Here is a 17,601-nt window from a genome sequence, read left to right on the forward strand (position 1 = left end):
CAAAGATTGACACTGAACATCTTCCTCAATCATGTTCCACTTTATTACTGAGGCAGTCTCCTAATCAACCCAGAGCTCATGGATCTGACAAGTCTATCTCCCTGTCTCTGTCCCCTGGGTGTCAGTATTGTAAGTGGGCCACCGAGCCCCCTGGCTCCTTTGTGGGTGCTAGGGCTCAGCATGCCATTGCTCACACTTGCACAAGTGCTTTCTCCACTAACCCGTATCCTCAGCCAAGGAACGTTTTTAAACAGTGCAAATATATCAAAATTATATAGCATGCTTCTGGACAAACAACACATAAATACAAGGTTTTTTAATGGAAAATAAAATTTTCCTGAAACAAAAGAAAAGAGAACAGCATAACAGAGACTGGGGAAAGGGTCTGGAATGCTGGCTCATTAGTTAAGAACATTGCTGCTCTTGCAGAGGGCCAAGGCTCTTCTCAACACCCAAATCGTGGGTTTACAATCATCTCTGATTCCAGTTCCAAGGCATCTAAATGTCATCTTCTGGCTTCCATGGGCACCGTGCATCAACGGAATCAAAGACAAAAGCAACAACAAAAAATAACAAATGATCATCTTTAATGGAGACAGAAAAAAATATTTCATAAAATTCAGCATCCCCTCATGCTAAAGCTCTGAGTAAATTACATTAAGAGCTACAAATTTGCTTCCCAGAAATACTTTAAATAGACCCCAAAGTTTATTATGTTTTAATCTAGTTCTTGAGATTTATTTCTTTTTTAAAAATTTCTTCTTTGAGCTACATGATATCTACTAATGACTCTGTTCAGTCTCCATGGACTTTTGTACCAACCAGAAATGTTTGTGGATTTGAGTTTTATGTTAAGTTTCACTGTATTGTGGTCAAATTGGGTATATGGAGTTATTTCAATTTTCAGAATTTGTTAAGACCCAGCATGTGAACTATTTTAGAGAAGCTTCCTTCAGCTGCTGAGGTGTTTGGTGTTTGGGCTCAATATCCTGTAGATATATCTGTAAGGTCCATTTGATGGATGTCATTTTATCATGTTTCCCTGTTTATTTTGTCAAGATTTGTGTGTCTGCTGGAGAAAGAGGGGTATTAAAACTACCTTTCATTACTGGGTCAGTGTTGATCTTTGTCTTTAACGCCAGTGGTATCTGTTTTTATGAAACTGGTTGCACCACTGTACAAATATGCATGTTTGTTGTGGGACAATTATTCACACTGACACTCCGGGACTGACAATAAAGTGTAACCTTGAATAAGATAGCAGTTAGCAACTGGCTGACCGAAATTGGCCATAGAGGTTTTGGAGGACCCAGGATAGATAAATAGAGAGAGACACGGGAAATAGTAGAGGTGAACTTAGAAAGATTCCCGGGCCCTTTTGAATTGGGGAAGGAGAGAGAGGGGAGGTCACTGTTCACTTCTCCACTGCTTTTCCCGATCAATCAGGCTCTTACCCTGATATTCGGCTCCCAAGTTTTTGTTGATATTAGAGTAACTTGGCCGGGCAATTGTGGTGCACGCTTTAATCCCAGCACTCGGGAGGCAGGAGGCTCTCTATGAGTTAGAGGCCAGCCTGGTCTACAGAGTGAGTTCCAGACAGCCAGAGATAACACAGCGAAACCCTGTCTCGAAAAAAAAAAAAGAAAGAAAGAATAATTTGGTGAACTGACATCCAAGACGTGGTACTAGACACGAGATCACGAGGCAGCTGCTCACCACTGGCTTTGCAGCGGATGGAGTCCCCGCTCACGGTCAGCCCTTTCTCAGGAGTTTCTCCTGCCCATCTTTCTGCATCGACTCTTCAAGCAGCTCACTCCCTCCCTCCACAAGTTGCAGGCTTTTCCTGGACCCCCACGCTTAGCCAGACTCAAAGGACAAGGGAATCCTGTGATGACATCAGCCCCGAGGAAACTGACAGAGGGGAAGGGCTCAGGCAGCTAAACTGGAGAGCTTCTCTGAAATCAGGCAAGTAGAGAAAGTAAGCCACCCCCATTCACTGTAATCATGGGGCCCAAGGAAAGCTAACTTGAACTCAGATCAGGGTGAAAAAAATGGCCTGCTCAGCCCAAAAGGGCCATTAGGTCAATTAGCCAATGATGTTTTTCAGGACATTTCTGAGAATCTGGTTTTCCAGCTTTTTTTCTCCATTGAAAGATGGAAGATGTTAGTAGTGAGTTTCTCTATTCTGAAAGTCTGCTGCTTTGACTTCTAATATTTACTTTGAACACATTGGAGTTGTTTGATTCTTTTTATTTATTGAGTAACCTGAAAGAGGTAACCTGAATTTGACTGATTACTAAGTACACATCTGATGGAGAACTAATATCTCAAACATGAAGAACTTAAGGAACTGGACATGAAGAAAACAAGTAACCCAAGCAAAAATCAGGTACGAACCTAAACAAAGATGCCTCAAAAGATGAAATTCAAATGGCGGAGAAACACATAAAGAAATGTTCAATATTCATAGTCATCGGGGAATGGGAAGCTAAACAACTTTGTGATTTCATCTTACACAAGTCAGAATGACCAAGATGAATGAAACAGAGGACAGTCCATGCTGGTGATGATTTATATTTAGAGTAACACTCAACCACTGCTGGCAGGAACGCAAACTTGTACAGTCACTACAGAGATCAGTGTGGCGCTACTTAAGAATGTGGAAACTGATCTATCTCCAGACCCAGCTCTACCATCCTTGGGCATACACCCAAAGGATGTTTCCTCCTGCCACAGAGACATGTACTCAACCATATTCATTGCTGCTCTGTTCAGAATACCAGGAATTGGGAACAACCTAGATGTCCCTCAACAGAAGACTGGATAAGGATAATGTGGTGTGTATTTAAACAGTGGAGTTATTCAGCAATTAAAATCATGAGATTTCCAGGTAAATGGACAGAACTAGAGAAAAATCACCCTAGATGAGGTAATGATAAACATGGAACTGTATCCACTTATTTGTTAGCTGTTAAGTCTTTGATAAGCAGTTCATGTAACCACAGAGGTTAGCAATAGAATAAGGGACTAGGGAGGGGGAAGCATCTCCCAAGGAAGACAAAACAGATTAGATAAATTAGTTTGGTGCTTTGAAAGAAAATGGTCCCCACAGAGAGTGACGCTCTTAAGAGGTGTGACTTTACTGGAGAGACTGTAAGGTTGTGAGATCCAGTGGGGACGGAGGACATCAGGGAAACAAGGCCTTCTGGACACAACAGGACAAACACACAACACACGCATGACATCACAGAAACTGTGGCAGCATACTCAGGGACTGCACAGATCTAAGCCAGATGGGATCCCAGTCTGACAGGGAAAATGAATGCAAGCTCCATTACAAACATAGAAGCTATCTCCAAAGGATAACCATAAACAAAGGAAAAATTAGTTTTCTCCAGTGGAGTCTCACTAGGCACACAAACTGCACTCAAGAGAGGCCCCATGCCCAGCACTAGATGGACAATAGAAAACAAATTCAATGAGTTTTTTTTATTTTGAAGTTCTTTATCTGGAAAATTTATTTTCTCTATAAATCTTTTGCTTATATGTTACGATTTCCAATTTTGTTTTTATGGGTTTACTGCATATGCAAATTTGTTGTGTGTATATCTGTATGTGTTTCTTGTGCTTCTTCTTTGGCTACTTCATTTTCCTGTTTGTTTTATTTTACCTTTTTATTCTTTTATTAAAAATAGATTCTTTTGTTGATTTTGTTTAGTTATACATTTTTCCTTCCGATTATTTTCTTTTACAATACATTCAATTGTAGTTTTCCCTCCCTCTACTCCTTTTTCCTTCTGATCTCCCCTGCCCTCCACATCCATTCCCTTTCAGTCTCTCATTACAAAAGAACAGGCAAAATTCAAAAAGTCATTATTTTTTTCTGCTGTGTAGTACTCCATTGTGTAAATGTACCACATTTTCCTTATCCATTCTTCAGACAACGGACATTTAGGTTGTTTCCAGGTTCGGGCTATGACAAACAATGCTGCTATAAACATAGCTGAGCACATGTCCTTGTGGCATGATTGAGCAACCTTTGGATATATACCCAAAAGTGGGATTGCTGGGTCTTGAGGAAGGTTGTTTCCTAATTTTCTGAGAAATCGTCATACTGATAACCAAATGGGAAATTTGCAGGCTAATGGATGGAGCTAGAAAACATCATATTGAGTGAGGTAACCCAGACACGTATCATATTACTCACTCATAAGTGTTTTTTAAACATAAAGCAAAGAAAACCAGCCTACAAATCACAATCCCAGAGAATCTAGACAACAATAAGAACCCTAAGGGAGACATACATGGATCTAATCTACATGGGAAGTAGAAAAACACAAGATCTCCTGAGTAAATTAGAAGCTTGGGGACCATGGGAGAGGGTTGAAGGGGAGGGAAGAGGCAGAGAGGGGAGCAGAGAAAAACATATAGCTCAATAAAATAAAGTAAAATAAAAACGTAATAAAAATTGAAAAAGAAAAGAACAGGCTTCTAAAAGTAACAATCAAACATGACATAATAAAATATAGTAAGATGAAGCAAAAACTATCATATCAAAGTTGAACACAGCAACCCACAGGAGGAAAAGAGTCCCAAGAGCGGGAACAAGAGTCAGAGACCCACTCTTTCTCACAGTCGAGAGTCCTGTAACAACACTGGGATAGAGGTTACAAGTATGTATGAGAGGTCCTGGCTCGAACTGATGAAGATCCTGCACTCACTGATTCGGAATTGGTATATGTTGTCCTGCATCCCCTCCTGCTCTTGCTATATTTCCACCTCCCCTACATCAGGATTGCATGAGCTCTGAGTGAAGGGATTTGGTGAAGACCTTCAGTTTCGACTCTTCACATCATGTTTGGATGTGGGTCTCTGAATCTGTTTTCATCTGCTGTCAGAGTGGGGGGAAACTATCTGATGCTGACTGGATAAGCTACTGATCTATAAGTATAACAGAACATCATTAGGAGTCAGTTAAATAATTTTGGTTTTTGACCAGTAATATTTGATTTTAACCTAGGCTTCTTTCTGGGCTATCTATTCTGGTTCTTGGTTACCCAAGCAATGTTGGGTATGGGTTCCTTCTTGTGGAGCAGGCCTTAAGTCAAATCAGACATTGGTGGTCCAGTCCCCAAGTTCTGTTCCATCATTGCTGTAGCATATTTACAGGCAGGACAGATTGTGGATCGAAAGATTAGTGCTAGGGTGAAGCCCCCATTTCTCTTTCAGTATCTTACTTTATTATCACTTCATAGATGCTTGTTTGGATTCTAATGAGAGAGAAAGAATGTGGATTTGTACAGTCGAGAAAGCAAGTAGGATCTGGAAGGAGTTGGGGTAGAGAAAGTATAACTAGAATACATTCTTTGAGGAAAAACTACTTTTAAAAATGAAAGATACGGTGATAATTTCCATTGAGAAAAAGTGATATGCTAAGAAAAAAAGGTGTATACTTTTGCTTATGGTCAGTGGATTATTTCCAAGTCTTCATTTAAGAAGAAAATATGGTCATAGACTCAGTTGCACTACCTTTAACAGGAAATTTGATTCCAGAATCGAGCCTTTGTTGTAAAAGTACAACAAAAATGTTCTAACTTTTCTATTTTCAATTAAGAATATAAAATTATGTCAAAACACTCCTCCACTGTTCTTAAAGAATCTATGCTATATGACTTAATAGTCTGTGAAATCTCCCTTTCTAAAACCTGTTCAGACAAAAAATATAGGAACCTTTGCACTGTAGTCTGAGGCCATTGAACCTCTACAGTTTTGTTAGCACATTTCTACTAGGTGTTCCTACTGAATGTTCCAGATGGCCTTGTTCATCTTCCTAGTCCTTTATCACCCAGAAGACTGCTGCTGTGCTGGTGTAGGGTCCTGAGTCGGCCTGACCCAGAGTCAGTGAGCTTGAAACAGAAGCAACTGCAGGCATTTTCTATCTAAATGGGAATCGGATACAAGGCAAGAACCAGGCGGGAGGCCAGATAGGGCAGGTGTGCTGAGAAAAAGAAAAAGAAACAAGATAGTCTGTACTTGCCATTCAGTATTCAGGAGAGTTAGGGTGTAGGGAAGCTTAGGGCTGGGGTCTGCTGTTGCCAGAACTTGGAAGATGAGACTAAGATGCCTAGAAAAGATGAGAAAGAGGATGAAGTGAAGACAGATGTAGCAAATGGAGCAGCAGGCTGCATTCCCACTGCCCAACTCACAGCTAGCTTTACCCAAAATAATTACACGGAAACTATATTCTTTTAAACACTGCCTGGCTCATTGTCTTCAGCCCCTTATTATCTAACCCTCACTTATTAATTAACCCATTTCCAATAATCTGTGTAGCACCACGAGGTGGTGGCTTACCAAGAGAATTCTAACCCACATCTATCTTAGGCAGGAGAAGCATGGCGACTGCCTGACTCTGCTTTCTTTCTCCCAGCATTCTGTTCTGTCTACTCCGCCTATGTAAGCTGCTGTCCTATCAAAGGCCAAGGCAGTCTTTTTATTAACCAATGAAAGGAACACATAGACAGATGACCCTCCTACATCAGACAGAGGGAGAATAAGAGGGGAGAAGCTGCATCATCAGGAGGAGGAGTTTCCTGTTAGCTGGCTCAAGGAACACCATAGAAGAGGGAGGGTTGTAATAGTCATAGGGAAAGGACATCTGCTGTAAGCCTGTGTCTCCTGTATAACAGGGAACCTGAATTCAGGCAACCTGACAATATGGCTGCCTAAACACCATCTCTAGATCACAAGCTCAAGCAAATAATGATGATTGAGAGAAAGAGGATAAATTTTCCCTAGCGATGAGGCCCTCATTGGTTATCTAATACCAAGTCTTCCACCCTAAGATTATATACATATGAGCAAAACTAAATGGACTCAGTAGGCGGCATCAATATATTTATTTGTTCATATGTGTGTTATGTATGCATATGTATCTATATGTGTACAAAAATAATAAAGATAAAGAGGGCATGAATTTTAGAGGGAGACAGAAAGACATGGGAGGAGTTGCAGGGTGGGAGACAAAAGATGCAAATGCTGCACATATATGCAAAATTTAAAAATACAAATATGATTAAACATGACAGCAAGAATATATACCTGAGGTTTGCTGCAAAGGGAGGCTGCTTTGCAGCATGTTCATCTCGCCTGTACAATGTGCACTAACTTCTCCTCAGAAGCTTGTATTTGGTGCCTGACCTCATCTATCTCTGAAATTACAGGACAGAAGCTACTACTTCAACTGCTAAATTCTCCTGTAATCAGCAGGGCCCAGAGTCTGAGGAAGGAAATAAACAGATACCTACAGAGGGTTATTTGAATTTTCTTGTAAACTTTGCTTCAACTTCCTCGCCTTCAACTTGTTTTCAAGAGAGTCCCGTGCATAGACAGCGTTCTCAGAGCTGTGAACCAGTTAACAAGCCTACATCATCAAGATGTGGTCCTTTGATCACAAGGCTGTAAGGGAGAGGAGTGAACAGGCTTTACTCTGCGCCTGCGCACTGAACACAGACTGTGCCTGTTGATGAGGTCAAGTTCATGAGAACTAGTAAGCACAGGTACTCACACTGGTAGCCATGGACTTGCATTTGCGCATGTGCACTTAGGTGGATTTGCATGTGCGCAGCTGCACATCTTCGCGGGCAAAGGTGTAACGGCTTCGAATTGCCAGAACATTGTTCGTTAAGGAACGTGGCTTTGCAACAGTCATTTCGTCAAACATGTCGGCAACCGATAAGGCTCTCAACTCTTGAGCTCTGTACCCTGATGTTGAGGGGGCAACAGCTGGCTTTATAATGACAATATGAAGACCTGTATGTTCAGCTCATTATAATGTCGACATCAGGGTATGGAAGACTGTGCTCATTAAGTTCAACACGGCGGGGGCGGGGGGGGGGGGGCTATAAGGTCTGATTGCCCTAAGAGTAGGGCACAGGATAGGGCGCCTAAGCACGTCCCATGCAGTCTGAGTAGAAGGCTTCTGTGGAAGGGGTTCTTGAGGTTCTTGACTTTAGAGGATTTTAAACTTTATAAGACTTTAAACTTTATCTTTCCTCCCATACAGGGCGTTAAGAGAAGATATGAGATCCCTTTGGAGTTCTTTAAAGGCGGGAAGACAGGGAGCTTCATGTCCTTTTGGCCTGGATGTTTCTCTAGCTATGCCTCGGACAATCCTGAAAATGGGATGCAAACAGTTCTCAGAGTCAGAGACAAAGGGCTACAGTTTCTCAGTGTGGGCGCTTACAGTGTGGATCACACATATGTTTTAAACAGGTAAGAGGCCTTCAAGCAGGATCAAGGACTGGGAAGGGAACCAGTTACACGTAGGAGGACACTTTAATACTGTTCCTCATGTTGTGGTGACCCCAACCATAAAATTACTTTTGATGTTACTTCCTAACCGTAATTTTGATACTGTTACGAATAGTAATGTAAACATCTGCGTTTCTCCATGGTCTCAGGGGAACCCTGTGAAAGGTCGGTCAACCCCCTCCCAAGTGATTGTAACACTCAGGTTGAGAACCATAGATGTAGATTATCTTGACAAAATGGAAAGTACCCTGATATTAGGTGTCTTAAGTCTCCTCATTCTGAGATAGTGTTTCTCTTGGGCACGTAAGTTAGGCTTCCACAACTCAAGGTTTATACTTTAGTTCACCAAATTGGCCATGAAAATTTCACCACTTAAAATATGCACAGAAATATGTAACACAATATATAATTTTCTTTTCAGTCTTGAGCTAATTAGAATCCCAAATGAAAACCACTGTGTAGTTCACCTATGGGCCTATTACCAATGCTACAGATATCAGAATTTTGACATCTTGGACTTAGGGAACCTTTTAGATTGTTGGGCCCTCAGAGTAAGATGGATAAAATTTTCCCAGAGGAAAGTAACAAGATTTTACCTCAAACTATGTATTTTAAGACTTAGACGTCTAACAATGAGGACCCTAAGAGAGACATACATAGATCTAATCTACATGGGAAGTAGAAAAAGACAAGATCTCCTAAGTAAATTAGGAGCGTGGGGACCTTGGGAGAGGGGAGGGAAGAGGCAGGGAGGGGAGCAGAGAAAATGTAGAGCTCAATAAAAATCAATAAAAAAGACTCAAAGAATTCAAAAAATAAAATTCCATTCAATGAATGGCTGTTATACTTAGAATGAAATGGAGCATGATCTTCAAAGATAAAGATCTTAAAGCTTCAGAAAGAGAAGCTGGTGTGCAATTCAGTGGTAAAACACATGCCTAGTACATTCAGGTCACTGGGTGTGATTCCCAACATCACCATAAATATCTTCACCCTGAGATGAAATTTGCTCATCCATTCTTACTTCTTCTTTTTGCTTGCTCCTTGGCAGGTGGAGTTGAGTCAAATGCTTCCATTCCAAAACTGCTGCAACAGAACAATGAACTCTAGACATATGTAAAATACAAGAGTTGTAATTATTTTGTACCTGAACTTAGTATTAATTAGCATTTTAGTGTGTATAATTACACTTCTGCTTTGCAGTTTTAGCATACAGGATTATGCTTGACTCGTGCATCTTTAAGAGGTGATCAGTGCCTTGTTTCAATAGAAGCTCCACAATATCTTCTGAATTCACTTAACTCCATATATGAGGATTGTTCTTGAATGACAGAAAAAAATATTAAATGATTTCAACTGTTAAGTGAATACATTTTATGTGCTAAATGACTACCAATGTGTGTAGAGTTGTCATCTATTAACAGACTTAGGTATCTTAAAAGCACAGAGTTCAAATGTGTAAATTATCTTCAATGCTAAAAAGACAAAAGAAACAAAAAACTCTTTGGCCCACTGTTGTACTTTACATAGTAGAGTTCTATTTGAATTTGTTTATGCTGAATAACTGTGGAGACCATTTACAAGAAGGATAGAAAGATTTATGTGAAGAATGCCATTTTCTTTCAAGTCTAATGTAATATAATTCACTGTCGACTAAGGAATTTCTGTTTGCCTACAACAAAAGTAGTAATGTTATAAAATAATGTTGGTGGTAAAAAAAATACATAGTGCTTTCAGTTACTGATGCTAATAGACATTGAACTGCATGCCACGTGAGTAAGTTTACAATGGCCATTCAAGTAGTGTTTCTGTCTCTGCGTTCCACAAAAACACATTTGGACATTAAAGAGTTGCATGACTGAAAACTTGAAAACTTTGGAACTAACACTGTCTTGCTGTCTTGGGTAACTAAGGCCTCTCTACCACCCACCACCATATTTTAGGTAAAGTTTTTTTTTTATTGCTTATCGCAGGTATGAATGTTTGTCCCACAAGTTATTGAATATTTGGCAGTGAAGTTTCCTTTCACAGAGAGCTGATGGGTGCAAATGCATTCTGTAAGGATATCAATGAATAATTCACAATTCAACATACTGAACTGGAAATCAGATAGCTAGCCCCATGAACATGATGTTTACCACAGACTAGAGAACAGTCGTTTTTTTTTTCCTTCTCAGCCTTGTAATGGTCCAGCCCTGCCTGCTGCTGTCATAAGACTTCTAGTCCTCTCCAAAATGGATGTGAAACATTTTGGTCTCATAAGCTTTTGCTTCCTGTCACAGCATTATCATGGCATTTTGGAGTCATGTTACTGTTCCCTTCTAATGAAAATTTCTGGAGAGTTTATCTCAAGAGGCCCAACCAACACAGCAGTAATAAAGATTTTCGATCCTTTGTTACATGGATAAGTAAAATTTTCTTCTCTCTGTCAGAAGTTCTTCCACATTGCAAAAAACATTTGTGTGCCAAATGCACCATTTCCCAAAAGAAAAATTCTACTAAGAATTGTGACAAAATTGTGAAATTTCCTGAAGCTCACTGTGTAGACCAGTCTTGCCTCGAGATCCTCCTACTGACTCCAGAATGCTGAGATTAAAGGTGTCCTGCCTTCGAAAGTATTTTCTAAAGTACCCTTGCACAAATCTTCTGAGGGGAAAACAATGGTAACATTTAAGAGACACGGTTATCAGAGACTAGAGATGACATGGAAGTTTCTTGAGGACACGGAGGAAGCTTTGCTTGATTCTGTGTTGAGGAAGGACCCAGGGAAACAGTGTCAGGTTCCTGCTCCAAACAGGAATTTCACCAAAGAAATGGATTCAAAGTGAGTGAGACCTCAGGGAAACTTTGATTGCTTACCTTAAAATAGATTCTGTCCATTTATAAGGTGAAAGCTGTCTAAGAATTTAGAAAGCTCAATACATGATTTTTAAAACTTTTTAAACTGTTTTATAAGTTCTTGCATGAGTACTATATTTACATAATTTCTACCCCATCACTTCTTCAACTCCTCCTTTGTCCCATTCCCTCTCAAACTCATGACCTCTTCTTTATTACTGTCACACACACTTGTGTATCTCAAAAGGTTGTACAACCTACTTATTCCATTTTATACTGCTCCTCTCTGTGTATTGCCGTTCATTTCTGCCTGTGTGCATGCCTGCATGCGTGCATGTGTGTGTTTATGTCTCAACATTGGGATTGGATAACCTATCAGAGTTTTTCCTTGAAGAAAAATAAACTCTTCTCTCATCAACCATGCATAGTGGGCAACTCTTCATTTATGGGTGGAGCTTGTATAGTTTCTCCTGTCAGTGTTTACATTAAGGATGTCTGAAGACTAACTCTCATAGAAAGTGAGAGGGTACTATGCGAGTTGCCCAGTGAGTAAATTAATCTTCAGACATCCTAAATTTACATCAAAAGTACCAGAAATAAGAGTAGTAGTCTCAAACACTTGCACAGCGAGGCAGGTGCACTGAAGAGCTACTGCTGTGGTTTGCTAACAGGTGGCACTTGGGTGTTGTATCATGGAAGGACTGTCTGCTAACAGGTGGCACTTGGGTGTTGTGTCATAAAAGGGCTGTCTGCTAACAGGTGGCACTTGGGTGTTGTGTCATGGAAGGGCTGTCTGCTAACAGGTGGCACTTGGGTGTTGTGTCATGGAAGGACTGTCTGCTAACAGGTGGCACTTGGGTGTTGTGTCATGGAAGGGCTGTCTGCTAACAGGTGGCACTTGGGTGTTGTGTCATAAAAGGGCTGTCTGCTAACAGGTGGCACTTGGGTGTTGTATCATGGAAGGACTGTCTGCAATCAGGTGGCACTTGGGTGTTGTGTCATAAAAGGGCTGTCTGCTAACAGGTGGCACTTGGGTGTTGTGTCATAAAAGGGCTGTCTGCTAACAGGTGGCACTTGGGTGTTGTATCATGGAAGGACTGTCTGCTAACAGGTGGCACTTGGGTGTTGTGTCATAAAAGGGCTGTCTGCTAACAGGTGGCACTTGGGTGTTGTGTCATAAAAGGGCTGTCTGCTAACAGGTGGCACTTGGGTGTTGTATCATGGAAGGACTGTCTGCTAACAGGTGGCACTTGGGTGTTGTATCATGGAAGGACTGTCTGCTAACAGGTGGCACTTGGGTGTTGTATCATGGAAGGACTGTCTGCAATCAGGTGGCACTTGGGTGTTGTGTCATAAAAGGGCTGTCTGCTAACAGGTGGCACTTGGGTGTTGTGTCATAAAAGGGCTGTCTGCTAACAGGTGGCACTTGGGTGTTGTATCATGGAAGGACTGTCTGCAATCAGGTGGCACTTGGGTGTTGTGTCATAAAAGGGCTGTCTGCTAACAGGTGGCACTTGGGTGTTGTGTCATAAAAGGGCTGTCTGCTAACAGGTGGCACTTGGGTGTTGTATCATGGAAGGACTGTCTGCTAACAGGTGGCACTTGGGTGTTGTGTCATAAAAGGGCTGTCTGCTAACAGGTGGCACTTGGGTGTTGTGTCATAAAAGGGCTGTCTGCTAACAGGTGGCACTTGGGTGTTGTATCATGGAAGGACTGTCTGCTAACAGGTGGCACTTGGGTGTTGTGTCATAAAAGGGCTGTCTGCTAACAGGTGGCACTTGGGTGTTGTATCATGGAAGGACTGTCTGCAATCAGGTGGCACTTGGGTGTTGTGTCATAAAAGGGCTGTCTGCTAACAGGTGGCACTTGGGTGTTGTGTCATAAAAGGGCTGTCTGCTAACAGGTGGCACTTGGGTGTTGTATCATGGAAGGACTGTCTGCAATCAGGTGGCACTTGGGTGTTGTGTCATAAAAGGGCTGTCTGCTAACAGGTGGCACTTGGGTGTTGTATCATGGAAGGACTGTCTGCTAACAGGTGGCACTTGGGTGTTGTATCATGGAAGGACTGTCTGCAATCAGGTGGCACTTGGGTGTTGTATCATGGAAGGGCTGTCTGCTAACAGGTGGCACTTGGGTGTTGTGTCATAAAAGGGCTGTCTGCTAACAGGTGGCACTTGGGTGTTGTATCATGGAAGGACTATCTGCAATCAGGTGGCACTTGGGTGTTGTGTCATAAAAGGGCTGTCTGCTAACAGGTGGCACTTGGGTGTTGTATCATGGAAGGGCTGTCTGCTAACAGGTGGCACTTGGGTGTTGTGTCATAAAAGGGCTGTCTGCTAACAGGTGGCACTTGGGTGTTGTATCATGGAAGGGCTGTCTGCTAACAGGTGGCACTGTGGTTGGACTACAATCTCTAAGGTTCCTTTTCGTGCTTCTGTGCCTGTCACTTGCTAAGTCTGTCCACTATGATAAACACTAATGCCTCTGGAACTGGGAGCTCAAATCCACTCTTGCTTCTGTAAGATGCTTTCTGGCCATAGTGTTTTATCACAGAAACAGAAAATTAACTAGTACAATCTCTGAATAATATTCCAGATATCTTGAAAGGTGTGGTCATTACTTTGAATTTGTTGTGTCGAATTCTAATACATACACCTTACTTTCAAGTTCTGCTATTCTACTGCTTGATTTTGTCTACTGCTGATGCTACAGAATTACTATGCTTAGTGTATAGGGTTTCCATGGAAACTAATGCACTAGTTTTGACACTCTTTCTCCTGAATTTCACTGAAGTGATTGATGTTTTATTTCTAATTACTTCTAATTATTTTATTTCTAATTATTTCCTGGAATAACAGGAAGTGGTGACCACTTGATGTGGGTGCTAGGAACTGAACTTTAGTTCTAATGAAGAGCAAGAAGCGTTTTAACTGCCCACTCTCTCCATTTCGGAAGTTACAGACATTTCAACTGCATGTTACTATGTTGAATAAATATAAATTACATCACCTCACCCTTTTCTTTTTTTCCTTGCTCCCCTCTAATGACCACGCCCTCCTAATTACTCCAGCACCTTTCATTTCTTCTCAAACTGATAGCCTCTTTTTAAAATTATTGCCATGCCCACCCCACACCCCCTACAGAAATAGATAAATGCAACCTGCTGAGTGGTGTCATGTTGCTTGTGTGTATATGTCCCACATTTTCATTATCCGTTTATTGTCTGAAGGACATTAAGGTTGTTTCCACTTCCTAACTATTATGGATAGAGCAATGGGCATGACTGAGAAGGCATGGATAAGAAGGTCTGAGTAGGAAGTCACAGGAAGTTCACTGGGCTAGAGCCTGGAGAAAGAAGTGGGAGGGCCGGCTAGGTGCAGTGTGTAATTACAATGTGTTGCATAACTAATTAGGGCATTTAGCCATAGAAGAGATTAATTCTCCCTATTTCAGTACTCATTAACTATATATTGTTCTTTTTAATTATGCTTTTACATCTTTAAAAACATTTATTCTTAAAATGGTAATATTTTTGTTAACATTTAAAACAGTATTTTTAAAATTCCATACAAAATATTTGAATCCTATTTTTTCCTTCCTCCAATTCATCCTGGATCGTCCCTTCTGCCTGACTTGCTGAAGTTTGTTTTCCCTTCGCTCTCTGTCTTTAAAATTATTTCACAAAATTAATATATAAACAACCAAAAACAAAAAATTCCCTCTAACAAACATACATATAAAATCCGTGGAATTTATTTGGTGTTGCCCAACTACAGTTGAACAGTGACACTCTATTAGAGAAAACAGATTTTTCCTTTGATGGTGGGTATAAATTGCAGGTAGTTTCCAGGTTAGGGATGAGAACCTGTGTCCACTCGACCAGCTCTGTGCTGGAGCCCTATTTTGCTTGGAGCTGTGCACATTTTGTGTGTTCTGTCACAGATTTTGAGTTCATTTGTTCATCAGTCCCATTGTGCTTAAAAGACACTTTCTGTCTTTCGTTTCATGACAGAACCTTTTATATGCTAAAATTTTGTCATGATTAAATATAGTCTCTTTTGTATGCCAGGACTGTCTATTCCCATTGTAGGATATTTAACATGTGAATATGTGCTATCTAGAGATTTTCACACTGTGAATGAGTTATTACCACATTGATCATATGCAGTTATATATGATGGGTAAGGAAACGAAATGTTGTTTTCCATGACTGAAGTTTGTATATGATGCATTCTGCATTCTGCACCTATAATGTGGAGACCATAGTAAAAGGGCACACTTACTATTGCATGTCTAAATCTTATGGTATTGTGGACAAGAAGACTCTTAGAAAATTTTTGAAATTAAGTATAGGGAATCTGACAGCCTTGATAGTTGCCTTGAGAGGCATGTTTCATTGGCTTTTCAGGTTAGAGACCTGGGCCACTGTGTGCCTTCCTGTTCCTGAGAAACTGATGCACTCTCTCATACAGTAAAGCATTCAGGCTGCCTTGTTTCTCTGTGTTCTCTAGAAGTCAAAGCATATAGAACCTTTGCTGGAAAATTAGTCTTAAACATTATTCTTGTTTGCCCTGTATAACTCGAGTGATTCAATATAGCCTGGCAACTACCATTGTGTTGATCCTGGCAATGTCCATTGTATTTTGATTCTGTAAGGGTATGAAAATCTAATTGCTTTCAATAAACTTGTCACAGCCTCAGTCTTGCTGTGATCCTTCCAACATGACCTGGTTAAGTTTATTTCTCATTGGCCATATCAAGTAACCTTGACTTGGTATGTGCTGACACTTACAATGAGGTACATCAAAAGCTGAAAGAAGCTTCCATTCAGTAGTTGAAGTGCTGTCAATGAGAAATGGTTCACACAGAATGAGTAGATTCTATTTTGCAAACACATATTCACTACTGTACAGTATTAACCTTATTGTAACATTATCAGAGTGATTAAATTATGTAACTGGGCGAAAATGTGGCTAATTCCTCCAAACTCAATGAAACTTTTGTATCAATATTTCTTTTATAATAAACAAGTTATCTTTTATAAGACCATATTTCCTCTTGTTCATTGTAAGTATGTGTTATGTATAAGTCTTTTGGTGCATTTCTGTAATTCCATTATACAGAAGGAAGAAAGTAAGAAATGTCCATTCAATTTGAGAAAATTGTATTTGAGGATCTTTCAAATAGAATAAGATCTATTTCCCAAGCACATACTCCCCATACATGATTATCAATCTAATGTACTGTTTCAAGAAGACTTAGAGATTATTACCAAACAGAAGTTGTAAAGATGTGTCATTCTTTGACATTTTAAAATTTGCAGACAACTTTATGGGATTAGAAAAAACCATCTTGAGTGAGGTAAACCAGACCCAAAAAGACAAACATAGTATGTACTCATAAGTGGATATTAGATGTAAATCAAAAGATAACCAGTCTACAACCCTAGAGAAGCTAAGTTACAAGGAGAACCCTAAGAGAAACATACATGGATCCCCCTTGGAAAAGGTAAATAGACAAGATCTCCTGAGAAAATTGGGAGTATGGGGTGAGAAGAATGAAGGGTACAAGGGAAAGAGGAAGAGAACATGAGGGAATAGGGTGGTCTAGATGAGGCAAGGACAGAAAGGGAAAGCAAGGAAAGAGATACCTTGATTGAGGGAAGCATTATAGGGCTAGCAAAAAAAACTTACCACTAAAGAAATTTCCAGGAATTGACAAGGATGACCCCAGCTAAGACCCTAAAAAATAGTGGAGAGGGTACCTGAACTCCCCTTCCCTTGTAATCAGACTGATGACTACCTTAATTGTTATCAAAGAACCTTCATCCAGCAACTGATGGAGGCAGATGCAGAGGTCCACAGCAAAGCACTGGGTCAAGCTCTTAAAGTCCAGTTGAAGAGATGGAGAAGTAATAATATGAATAAAAGGGTCAAGACCATGATGGCTATACCCAGAGAAACAGCAGACCTGAACTAGTGGGAATTTGCTGACTCTGTAGTGACATTAGGGGAACTTGCATAGGACCAAACTAGGCCCTCTGAATGTGGATGGCAGTTGTACGGCTGGGGCAGTCTGTGGAGACACTGGCAATGGGACCAGGATTTATCCTACTGCCTGAACTAGCTTTTAAGGGCCAATTCTCCTTAGAGGGATACCTTGCTCAGCCTAGATATAGGGGATATGACCTTGGTCCTGCCTCAAAGTGATGTGCTAAACTTCATAGACTCCCCATGGGAAGCCTTATCCTCTCTGAGGAGTGGATGGGTGTGGGATGATAGGAACACAGCAGGAGCAGGAGGAGGGAAGGAACTGGGAACTAGAATTGGTATGTAAAATGAAAAAAGATTGTGTTAACAAAATAAATTTAAATAAAAAATGTGTCATTCTTTCAGTCCATGAGAACATCAATAAATAACCCAACTTAAAAATTTGAGTATAGAAGTAAAC

At 40.6% G+C, this 17,601-nt stretch overlaps 2 long non-coding RNA genes across 2 annotated transcripts; one reads left to right on the forward strand and one right to left on the reverse strand.

Moving 5' to 3' along the window:
• Positions 1–301: 301 nt before the first annotated feature.
• LOC148119791 (uncharacterized) lies at positions 302–1,700 on the reverse strand. Its single transcript, XR_015734929.1, has 2 exons — positions 1,455–1,700; positions 302–516 (listed from the first exon to the last, which is right to left on the reverse strand). It is a non-coding gene; the product is annotated as an uncharacterized LOC148119791 (long non-coding RNA).
• A 5,997-nt stretch (positions 1,701–7,697) lies between these two features.
• Positions 7,698–11,939, forward strand: LOC125417678 (uncharacterized). Its single transcript, XR_007237215.3, has 3 exons — positions 7,698–7,847; positions 8,066–8,274; positions 9,365–11,939. It is a non-coding gene; the product is annotated as an uncharacterized LOC125417678 (long non-coding RNA).
• The last annotated feature ends 5,662 nt before the right edge of the window (positions 11,940–17,601 follow it).

Source organism: Myodes glareolus, chromosome 14 (assembly GCF_982192425.1).
Source record: "Myodes glareolus chromosome 14, mMyoGla1.1, whole genome shotgun sequence".
Lineage (NCBI taxonomy): Eukaryota > Metazoa > Chordata > Mammalia > Rodentia > Cricetidae > Myodes > Myodes glareolus.